The following is an 11,037-nucleotide window of genomic DNA, read 5'->3' as shown; positions in this document are numbered from 1 at the left end:
ACTGTCCGAACTTCCGTCGAACTCTTGAACTCCCAACGTGATCATTGTCTTGACTCCGGCGCAACTCTTGCTGCATGTCTTTCTTCCATCATAGTTAATCCTGCACACTTAAAACAAAACTTCGATCAAGACAATTAATCCTAAGCGATTAACCAAGTTGTCTGGCATGTCATTGGTCCCTCGACGCTTCGTCCGATTCTTCGGCGCATCGTCCTCTCCTGCAGCCTATTGCCCAATCGGCCAGTTGACTCCGCAACTCCGATATCCTTGGCACAATACCCGCTCTTCTTGGCCCGATGCCCGAGTCCACTACCCGAAGCCTTCTATCGATACGTCGACCGATCCACCGGCCCGTCGTCCAATCTTCTAACATGTTCCTCCGGCGTAACATGATTTTCCTGCTTTAATTGTCTCATCCTGATCAAAGTATCCTGCATCACTCAAAACGCAAATTAAATCATAAACATATATCAAGTAGTTTTATCATCAAAATACGAGATTCAACAGATATTATTTGCTATAATTGTGGTGAGAAAGGACATTACAAGAATCAATGTAAGTAACCTAAGAAGAACAAGAAAAAGAGAAAATAAGTGGAGTATATAGAGTCAAAAGATAATATCACAACTATAGTGCAGAGTGGTGATTATTTGATTTTGTCTCCTACTGATAATATTTTTTCTTATGTATGTCAGGATTTTGAGTGGGTGATTGACATAGGTGCTTCTTATTATACTACACCACGGAGGGAGTTTTTTGCTACATACAGGTTTGAAAATTTTAATGTTGTCAAGATAGGTAACTTTAGCACGGCTAACATCATTGGTATGGGTGATATCCATATAAAGACCAACCTTAGTTGCAAGTTGATACTTAAGGATGTAAGGCATATGGTTGACTTGAGGTTGAATTTAATTTTAGTTTGAAGACTAGATGATGAAAACTATGAAAGCAGATTTTACAAAGGGCAATGGAAGCTTAGTAAGATCTCTCTTATTATGACTAGTGGAAAGAAATGTTGTACCTTGTATAGGTTACAGGCTAAAACTTATGGTGAGCAGTTAAATGTTATAGAAAAAGACTTCAGCATGGAGTTGTGGCATAGGCGACTGGGATATATGAGCGAGATGAGGCTGCAAGCTCTTTCCAAGAAAGAGGTATTGCCAGACCTCAAAGGCACACATCTGAACCCTTGTATTGATTATTTGGCTAGTAAACAACATAAATTTTCATTTGCTAGTCATACTATGTCTAGAAAAATACATGCCTTAGACCGTGTTTATATAGATGTATGTGGTCCTTTGAAGACAAAAACTCCTGGTGGATCTGTTGATGTTCCTAGTATAAGTGGTGCATTTTATTTTATCATTTTTATAGATGATTTTTTCATAAAATTTTAGGCCTATGCTTTGAAGACTAAAGATCAGGTTATTAATGTCTTCAAAGAGTTTCATGCTAGGGTTGAAAGGGAGACAAAAAGACAATTGAAATATATAAGATCAAATAATGGTGGTGAGTACATAGAATTATTTAATGATTATTATAGGTCACATGGGATCCAACATAAGATGACAATTCTTGGTACACCTCAGCATAATGCTATTGTAGAGGGGATGAACCGTACCATCATCTAAAAGATCAGATGTATGTTTTCACAGGCCAAGCTACCCAAAAAGTTTTTGGATGAGGCTTTGAGGACTGTAGTTGATGTGATCAACTTGTCACTATGTACAACCCTAGATGGTGATGTTGTAGAGAATGTATGGTCGGGGAAAGATATTTTCTACAAACATTTGAGAGTGTTTGGTTGTCGTGCATTTGCACATGTTCCAGATAATGAGAGGTCAAAGCTGGATGATAAGACTAAATAATGTATTTTTCTTGACTACTCACATGATTAGTTTGGTTACAAGCTTTGGGATCCAAAAAAGCAGAAGGTGTTTAGAAGCAGAGATATAGTCTTCTTTGAGGATCAAACATTTGAGGATTTGAAGAAGAAGGCACCGACTAAGACTTCTGCAGAAGGATTAGCAGATTGTGACCCAATTACTCCTTCAGTATATCAAGGTGATGGGGAAGATGTGTAGGAAGATGGTGTAGAGCCTGATGTTGATCTACCTATAGGACATGCTAAGCAAAAAGAAGTTGGAGAGCAACTTCCCGCAGAACCCCAATTGAGAAGATCTTCTAGACAACATCAATCTTACAAAAGATACTCTACAGATGAGTATGTGATGCTTACTGATGCAAGTGAACCAGAGAGTTACCAAGAAGCAGTTGAAAGTGAGTAGAAAAAGAAATGGTTAGTTGCCATGTAGGAAGAAATGGATGCTCTTCAGAAAAACCATACTTATGATTTGGTGCTACTACCAAATGAAATAAAGGCTTTTAAGAACAAATGAGTTTTTAGGTTGAAGACTCAAGAATATTATTTTCAACCAAAGTATAAAACTAGATTGGTTGTGAAAGGCTTTTGTTAAAAGAAAGGTATTAACTTTGAAGATATATTTTCTCCTATTGTTAAAATATCTTATATTCGAGTTGCTCTTGGTATTGCTGCTAGCTAGGAGTTGGAGGTTGAGTAGTTAGATGTGAAAACAGCTTTCCTTCATGATAATTTGGAGGAGAAAATTTATATGGAATGACCAGAAGGCTACAAACTTAAAGGTAAAGAGAACTTTATCTACAAGTTGAAGAAGAGCTTGTATGGGCTGAAACAAGCTTCAAGATAGTGGTAAATAAAGTTTAATTTATTTATAACAGAAAATGGATACAAAATAATGGCTTCAGATCATTATGTGTACATTAAATAGTTTGGTAAGAATTTTATTATTATCTTACTTTATGTTGATGACATGCTTATTCTTGGGAAAGATATGTCTAAAATTGACAGATTGAAGAAGGAACTGAGTGAGTCTTTTGCAATGAAAGATATGGGGCCAGCAAAGCAAATACTAGGCATGCAGATTTTCCATGACGGGAAAACCAAGATGATTTGGTTATCACAGGAGAAATATATCGAGAAGGTATTGGAAATGTTCAATATAAGCAATGCAAAACCAGTTGGTTCTCCTCTTGCATGTCACTTCAAGTTGTGCTCAAAATAGAGTCCGTCAAGTGATGTGGAGAAGGAGAAAATGCAAAAGGTTCTTTATGCTTCAGTAGTTGGAAGTTTAATGTATGCAATGATATATACGAGGTCGGACATCGTATATGCAATTGGTGTTACTAGTAGATTTCTTGCAAATCCAAGCAAAGAGCAATGGACAGTAGTGAAGTGGATTTTTATATATCTCAGAGGGAGCTCTAAGATTTGTTTAAGCTTTGGAGGTGGACTACCTATGTTGACAAGTTACATAGATGCAAATATGGTAAGAGATATAAATATGAGGAAGTCCACATTAAGTTATGTACTTACTTTTATATGGAGAGCTGTGTCATGGCAATCAAGATTACAAAGGTGTATTGCTCTCTCCACCACAGAGGCAGAATATATTACTGCTGCAGAGGTTTACAAAGAAATATTATGGATGAAATAATTATTATAAGAATTGGGGCTAAAACAAAAAAACTATGTGGTGAATTATGACAGTCAAAGTGCCATCCATTTATGTAAGAACCCAACCTTTCATTCCAAGTCAAAGCATATAGATGTCAGATACCACTGGATTCAAAATGTACTACATGGCGGACGATCAGCCTTTGGTTTTAATTTTTCAAATTTGCCTAGTGGAAACCTCTCCTTCCTTAGATGAATATAGACTAAATCACCAATATTAAATTCTAAATATTTTTTGTGTTTGTTGGCAACTTTCATGTACCTCTTATTTTGCTTTTTTATATTTGCTTGAACACTCTCATGTAACTTCTTTATCTGCTTTACTCTCTCATAAGCATCTCCACTAAATTGCTTAGTTATCGAATGAGGGACGAAATCTAAAGAACCAACAAGATTAGCACCATAAACAACCTCAAAATGATTCTTATCAATACTATGATGCATAGAACAATTGTAGTCAAACTCAATTTATGGAAGAATGAGATCTCACTACTTAATATTCTTGTCAACATAGCTTCTAAGTAAATTTCCCAAGCTTCTGTTTATTACCTCAGTTTGCCCATCGGTTTGTGGATAATGCGAGCTGCTGAAATTCAAAGAAGTACCCAACTTTCTCCAAAGAGTTCTCCAAAAATGACTAAGAAATTTTGAATCTCGATCAAACACCATAGTTCTTGGAATACCATACAATTTAACAATCTCCTTAAAATACAAATAAGCAATATGAGATGTATCATTCGATTTATTGCAAGGAACAAAATAAGATATTTTTGAAATTTTGACAACAACAACCATGATAGAATCCTTGTTCCTTTGAGTTCTTGGTAGTCCCAAAATGAAATCAAGACTCACATCCTCCCATAGAGCATTTGACACAGGCAATGGAGTGTACAATCTAGAATTTTGACTTCTTGATTTTACTAAATGACACACTCGACATTGCTTTACATGTCTCTCCATATCTCTAAACATCTTAGGCCAATATAAGTTTAATTGAACAAGAGCTAGATCTTATCTCTACTGAAATGTCCACCCAAAACACCATTGTGAGCTTTATCTAGAACTACTTGTTGTTGGGAAATCATAGGGGGCGACATCATATGCGCAGCAGAAGAACAAGAAAACAAAAATCCCCGATTCCCAAAAAGATGTTCGTCGTCGTGCGAAGATTGGTGCGCAAAAATCCGCAAAACACAAAACTGCGTATAGAGATTATGTTACCTAGGGAGATCGTATATCCCTGTTTCCTTGCAGATCCTTAAGAGAGGGTGAAGGAGGTCAAGCGTCCTCCTCTCTAGCGGTGATCCACACAGCAGGGTTGCGACGACGCTCCTCAAAACTCCAGGCCTACTCTAAGGTGGAGAGGGAGAGGAGAATAGGAAGGGCAAGCAAAGACTCTTGCCTATGAGGCTGTGAATCCCTCCTATTTATAGAGATCCCGTGTCAAACCCTAATGGGTCCTTCCCTAGTGGGTATTGGATCTGCATCCAATAAGACAAGGGCTCCGTCGGATATCTCATATCCGAACCTCTACTCATCGCAATGCCTACCATATGTGTGTGACCCTCTAGGCCCAATATCGAGCTGGCCGTGAGTCATACCTGTCAGAACTCCTTCTAACTCAGTGAATTATTATCTCTGTAATAATTCACTCGACTCATCGACTACGGACGTACTAGGCCACTATGCCGTAGTCCCCAGACGATACAGGGGAATCCAATCCATTGGACCTGTCTGTCCTCAGTTACCATGTACCTATAGTCCCTCATCCATCTAATATCCCAGAGACCGTATATCGAGTATGGTGTTGTTAGACCCATACGGTTTCTACTCGAGTCTCGCTCTAATCGGATTCTCCCGGAGAACTCTTTCTCTCAACCCGAATGACCCTGGCCAGGGATTTGTCTGAGCAAGAACACATGGGATATTCCTCTCATGACGCCGAGAGTGGATGATCCTCTATCGACACTCAATAGCCCTCGTAAGGTCGACTACCACTCCCAATGACCAGCTGTACTAGATCTGGGACAACCAAACCTATAAGTCTGGTATCAAAGAGTGGAGCACTCATACAGGACATCCTTGGTGTCTCAAGTCTAAGGACCAGATACACCACTAGGACTACGGAATTGCTGTCTGACAATAAGGCATCATCAACCATCCAGCATTCCGTAAGCGGATCAATCAGTGAACTCATTCTCCAATGAGCACCTGTACTGTATCCCTAGTGTCCCTACACGAGCAGCTATGAGACCAGCTGCATCCATCATATGGACGGGTATACAGCACACCAGTCTATCCGGTTATCACGATATCCCTCTCGAGTAACCTATGACCGGGATTATTTAGGATATGTGTTTAAAGGTGAATCGATCTCATTATCGTGATCTCATCACGATCTGATTCCCATTGCACAAATCCAAGGACATCACAATATATATATGCATTTATGCAATAGTTATAAAGTGATATACGCCAAAATATAATAAGCAAAAAGATTCTGTATCAAGTCACACGTGCCATCACTCACGTGATTGGCTTGCTGGGCACCTATGACTAGCACTTGTCTCCAAGAACAAGATGGAACATATAAAGCATTAGGTCGAAAAAGAAATCCATCAAAGAAAAAAAATTGTTGAAAGGAGCCGAATTGTAATTCTACCACATTAAGCCAAAATCTACATCATTCTCATAAAGATCTTTAAAAGTTTCAAATCCAACCACTTTGACTTTCATTGCTGATAATAAGGAATACTTTCTACTCAATGCGTCAGCAACTACATTTTAAACACCAAATTTGTGCTTGATTGTAAAGTTATAAGATCGTAAAAACTCCACCCAAGATGCATGTCACTTGTTTAGCTTGTGCTGATGATTAATGAACTTTAATGCCTCATGATCAGAATATAGGACAAATGGCTTAACAAGAAGATATTGACTCCAATGAGATAAAGCTCAATAAATGACATAAAACTCCTTGTCATACGTAAAATATTTCTTTCTCAGCTTTTCACTAAAAAATATAATGGGCTTTCCGTCTTGATTCAAAATAGTACCAATTCCTACATTAGATGCATCACATTTAACCTCAAATGCATTATCAAAATTTGATAGAACTAAGATAGGAGCTTCGGTCACTTTTCTTTTTAAAAGCTCAAAAGCATCATTAGCCTCACTAGTCCATTTGAATTTATCACATTTCAGACATTCGGTGATTGGAGTGACAATAGGGCTAAAACCCTTGATGAATCTTCTGTAAAAGGAAGTTAAGCCGCCATAGAAACTCCTCACATCATGCAATAAAGCAGATGTTGGCCAATTGAGAATAGCTTCTACCTTACTTTAATCCTTTATAATTCTATCTTTTGAAACAACATATCCCAAAAACACAACACTAGAAGTAAAAAAATCATACTTCTTTATATTAGTATAAAGCTTTTGCTACCTCAAAATAAGAAAGATCTCTTTCAGATGATTCATATGCTCCTCTTCGCTAGGTGATTCATAAAAGTAAACTATAGCAAATATTTCAATGCATGGCTTAAGTATGTGATTCATAAATCTCATAAAAGTACTAGGTGCATTAGATAGTCCAAATAACATAACCAACCATTCATATAAGCCTTCTCTAGTTTTAAATGTTGTTTTCCTCTCATCTCCGGGCCTCATTCTTATTTGGTGATAGCCACACCTCAAATCAATTTTAGAGAAAATATAAGCACCACACAATTGGAATAGGAAAATGATGGTCCACTTTGATTTTGTTGATGGTGTGATTGTCCACACATATTCTCCAAGAACCATCCTTCTTAGGCACCAATAAGGCTAGAATTGCACAAGGACTCGTGCTCTCCTGAATCAATCCATTTTCCATCAACTCGTCCACTTGTCTTTAAAGTTCTCCATGCTCATTGGGACTCATTCTATAGGCTGCTTTGTTAGGTAGAATAGCCCTCGGAATAATATCAATATGATGTTGGATGTCTCTCAAAGGTGGAAGGCCATGTAGAATCTCTTCCAGTATAACATCTTTAAACTCCTCTAGGATTTGCTTCATGATTGCTGGTGTCTTGTTGTGTTGTTCATTTTCCTTTACTACTACTAGAGTCATAACACGACCACCCTTGTCTAATTCACCTTTGCATTCGTTATAGGACGTAAAAGTGCTAACTTCCTTCATTGGTGCACTAATTTCGGAAGGTTGTAATGGAGCTAAGAAAATCTTCTTTTCATTCACCTTAAAAGAATAAGTATGTTTGTAGCCATCATACAACACCCTTCTATCATAATGCTAAGGTCTTCCCAACAGCAAATAACAAGCGTCCATAGGAGCAACATCACACCATACTTCATTTTTATAATACTTGCCAATATAAAATGAAACTAAACATCTTTTAGTTATCTTAATGTCATTTTCTTTTTACAACCAACATAATTGGTATGGATGTGGATGAGAGATTATGTCCAACTTTAGCTTCTGCACCATCTCTAAAGATACCACATTCTTAAAGCTGCCGCTGTCGATGATTACCAAGCACATATTGTCAAGAGAAGTACATTTAGTGTGAAATACATTTTTTCTCACTCAATTTTCATCCTCAGCCACATAAGTCACTTGCAAGCTACGTTGCAATACAATAGATAAACCATGATCTACATAAGTAACCTCTTCCTCATCTTCATCATATTTTAGTTCGTCGTCGGCTTCATCTACTCCTCCATCACTATAATCTTCAACCAATGTTACAATCCTCCTATTTGGATAATCTGAAGCAATATGCCCAAAACCATGATATTTGAAGCATTTTCAACCACTTGTGGTAGAAGAATTAGGTATTTTTTTATTGTGAACAGATTCTTCACCCTTTTCTTGCACCTTCGATGTCACATTGCTTTGGATAGTAGGCTTGGAACTTTCTCCTTTTGTATAACCTTCTTTTGAACCATACCGAGAACTCTTTTCAAACTTCTATTGCTTTTCAACTTTTAATGTCAACTTGCTTATATCATTTAAAGAGTAATATGGTTGCAATTGAACAACTTTAGCGATCTCATACTTCAGATCTCCTAAGAATCTTGCAAATGGTTTGCTCTTTTGGTTCCACAAGCTCTCCTTTTAACATTAGCTTATCGAATTCTGCTATGTACTCTTCCACACTAATATCTCTTATTGATAATTGTTAGGTAAATATTTTCTCTTCAACTCCCTCTTCATTTTTTCCTATGTCACGATCTTACTTTTTCCCTCACGTTTTCTTTGTTTTTTCAGATTTTTCCAAAAAAAAGATGCATTCTATCTAAGTTTAAGTGACACAAGTTTTATCTTCTTTTGTTCTGGTGGTTCATGAAAATAAAAAATTCTTTCCACAATATTAAGCCAATCAATAAAGTTATCAACATTAATTTTACCTTTAAATTCTGGAATATCCGATCTTAGGTTGTGTTTGTTCTGCCACTCGTCTTAGACTCCATGTCTTGTTCGAAATCTTCTCGACTCCCTTCGATGAGGAGGTGTATCATCATTAGAAGTAAATTCATGGCCATCATTTTTATGCTAGTTGTGTCTACTTTGAAGTTCTTCAATTATTTCATTTATTTCTTGTAGACTACGTAGCAATCTTCGTAGTTGCAACCTCATTGACTCCGCATCATCTTCATGACAACTACCTTCACCAATTATATCTTTTCTATTCCGTCTTATCATCTATAATCTTTAGCTCTGATACCAAATTGATACCGATGTGATGCAGAATGAGAGGCAAAGTAGAATAGAATTTGAAAGAAAACCCGATGGTACAGTTTTACGGATAGAAAATGTATGAACTCATGATAATACTTCAATAAGATCGAAAACAACTCACCACCAAGTTTAAAATCACAAAAGGATACAAAAAGTTTACCACCCCAAGGAAATTAAATAAGGATACAGAACTGAAAATAAAAGACTTACTACTCAAGGAAGTATCCAAGAGATACAAAGTTTAAGGGAGAACTCCAAGAGAGCTTCTGCCAAAATATCATTAGTTTTTAAAAAATCATTTTTAAGTCCTAAACATCAAAATAAGTATTAGTACATGAAACAACCTTTCAAGGAATTTCAAAATTAAATGTTTTATAATTGCGCTAACCAACTCTATTACTTAGTCACGAAGAAAAACACATTGAAATAGTTTTAACTTTATATAGAGAATATGTTGATAAGCTGTCATATTTGAATGGGTTGAGTTGAAGACTATAAGGCAATATTGTTGACTAAAAAAAATATCTTATCATCAACCATCAACAAGATCCACATAAATATATTATAATAAATTAGACACTCCCGTGTCATTACTAAAGTGTACAAAAAGCTATTAAGAATCTTAAATTTTGATTGAATCTATGATCAGTTGCTTGCCACAGAACATCTTAACAAGTAAAAAGGAATTAAATAGGTTATAACGACTGACATTTTCTTTAATATCAGAACAAAAATATCATAAATAATTAAAACTGATAATATTCTGAATTTTTTAATTGATATAACAACCATTCATTTAAGTCTACATTGTTTTGAACATTCATCAATCCATGGGCTTTGTCATCTACAGAAATGAATCTAATTAAGACAAAATTCCACTTGTTATAACTCTTGATACCACGAAGTGATTGGAACCACATGGAGTCAAACCCCATTTTTGATACCACCTCGCACCATATAAGGTCGTCGCTAAAACAGTGAATAACCACAAAAAGATCTTGTTCGTCATCAGAGAAGACAGTGGCGGTTTCTTGGCAAGACAAATACTTAAGATGCGGCAATGGTAGATGTAAGAAGATCGTCATGCCGTAGCGACTTTGGGTAATCAATGACGCGTGCTGCGCTCCTCATCAAACACAACAGACGCATGGGGAAGCAACAGAGAAAAAGAGAGTGAGGTTACATCCATGCAAACGTTTGTGGAGATTAATCATGTACTCCCTCGTGACCACCACCTCTTTCCTCCCTTTGCCTGCCTTCTCCACCGTCTTCTTTGTCGTCGCCGCCGTTGCTCTCTGCCGAAATGAACCCTAGCCTCTGCCCACAAGTCAGCCGGACAAACATGGATGGATGAGTTCAATAGCGATTGGATGCCCAAATCCCGAGATTACCCTCCTGTCGCCATTTGATCGTACGGTTTACCGAACGATACTAATGCTCGATTTAATCTGCTGTTCAACTCTCCGTTACCAACAAAAGATCCAACTCACGGAAAAGATCTGTGGCTTGTTGGTTTTGTTACACAAATCACAATTTCTTTTTTGTTCTCTTTTTCTCAAATTTGAAGAAAAAAAATCGAAATTGGTTTACTATTTGTTATCAATTGGATTAATAAGAATCGGAGAAATAATTCAAAGGTGCAGAATTTATACATGAAACCAGAGCTTATAAAAACTTAGTTTTCCGGAGTCAACACTTCAAAAACTACAACCGAGCATGACTGACTTATTAGTTTAAG

This window comes from Musa acuminata, chromosome BXJ2-10 (assembly GCF_036884655.1).
Source record: "Musa acuminata AAA Group cultivar baxijiao chromosome BXJ2-10, Cavendish_Baxijiao_AAA, whole genome shotgun sequence".
In the NCBI taxonomy this organism is placed as follows: Eukaryota; Viridiplantae; Streptophyta; class Magnoliopsida; order Zingiberales; family Musaceae; genus Musa; species Musa acuminata.
The sequence above is the reverse complement of the archived record's forward strand: the minus strand, read 5'-3'. Positions refer to the sequence as shown.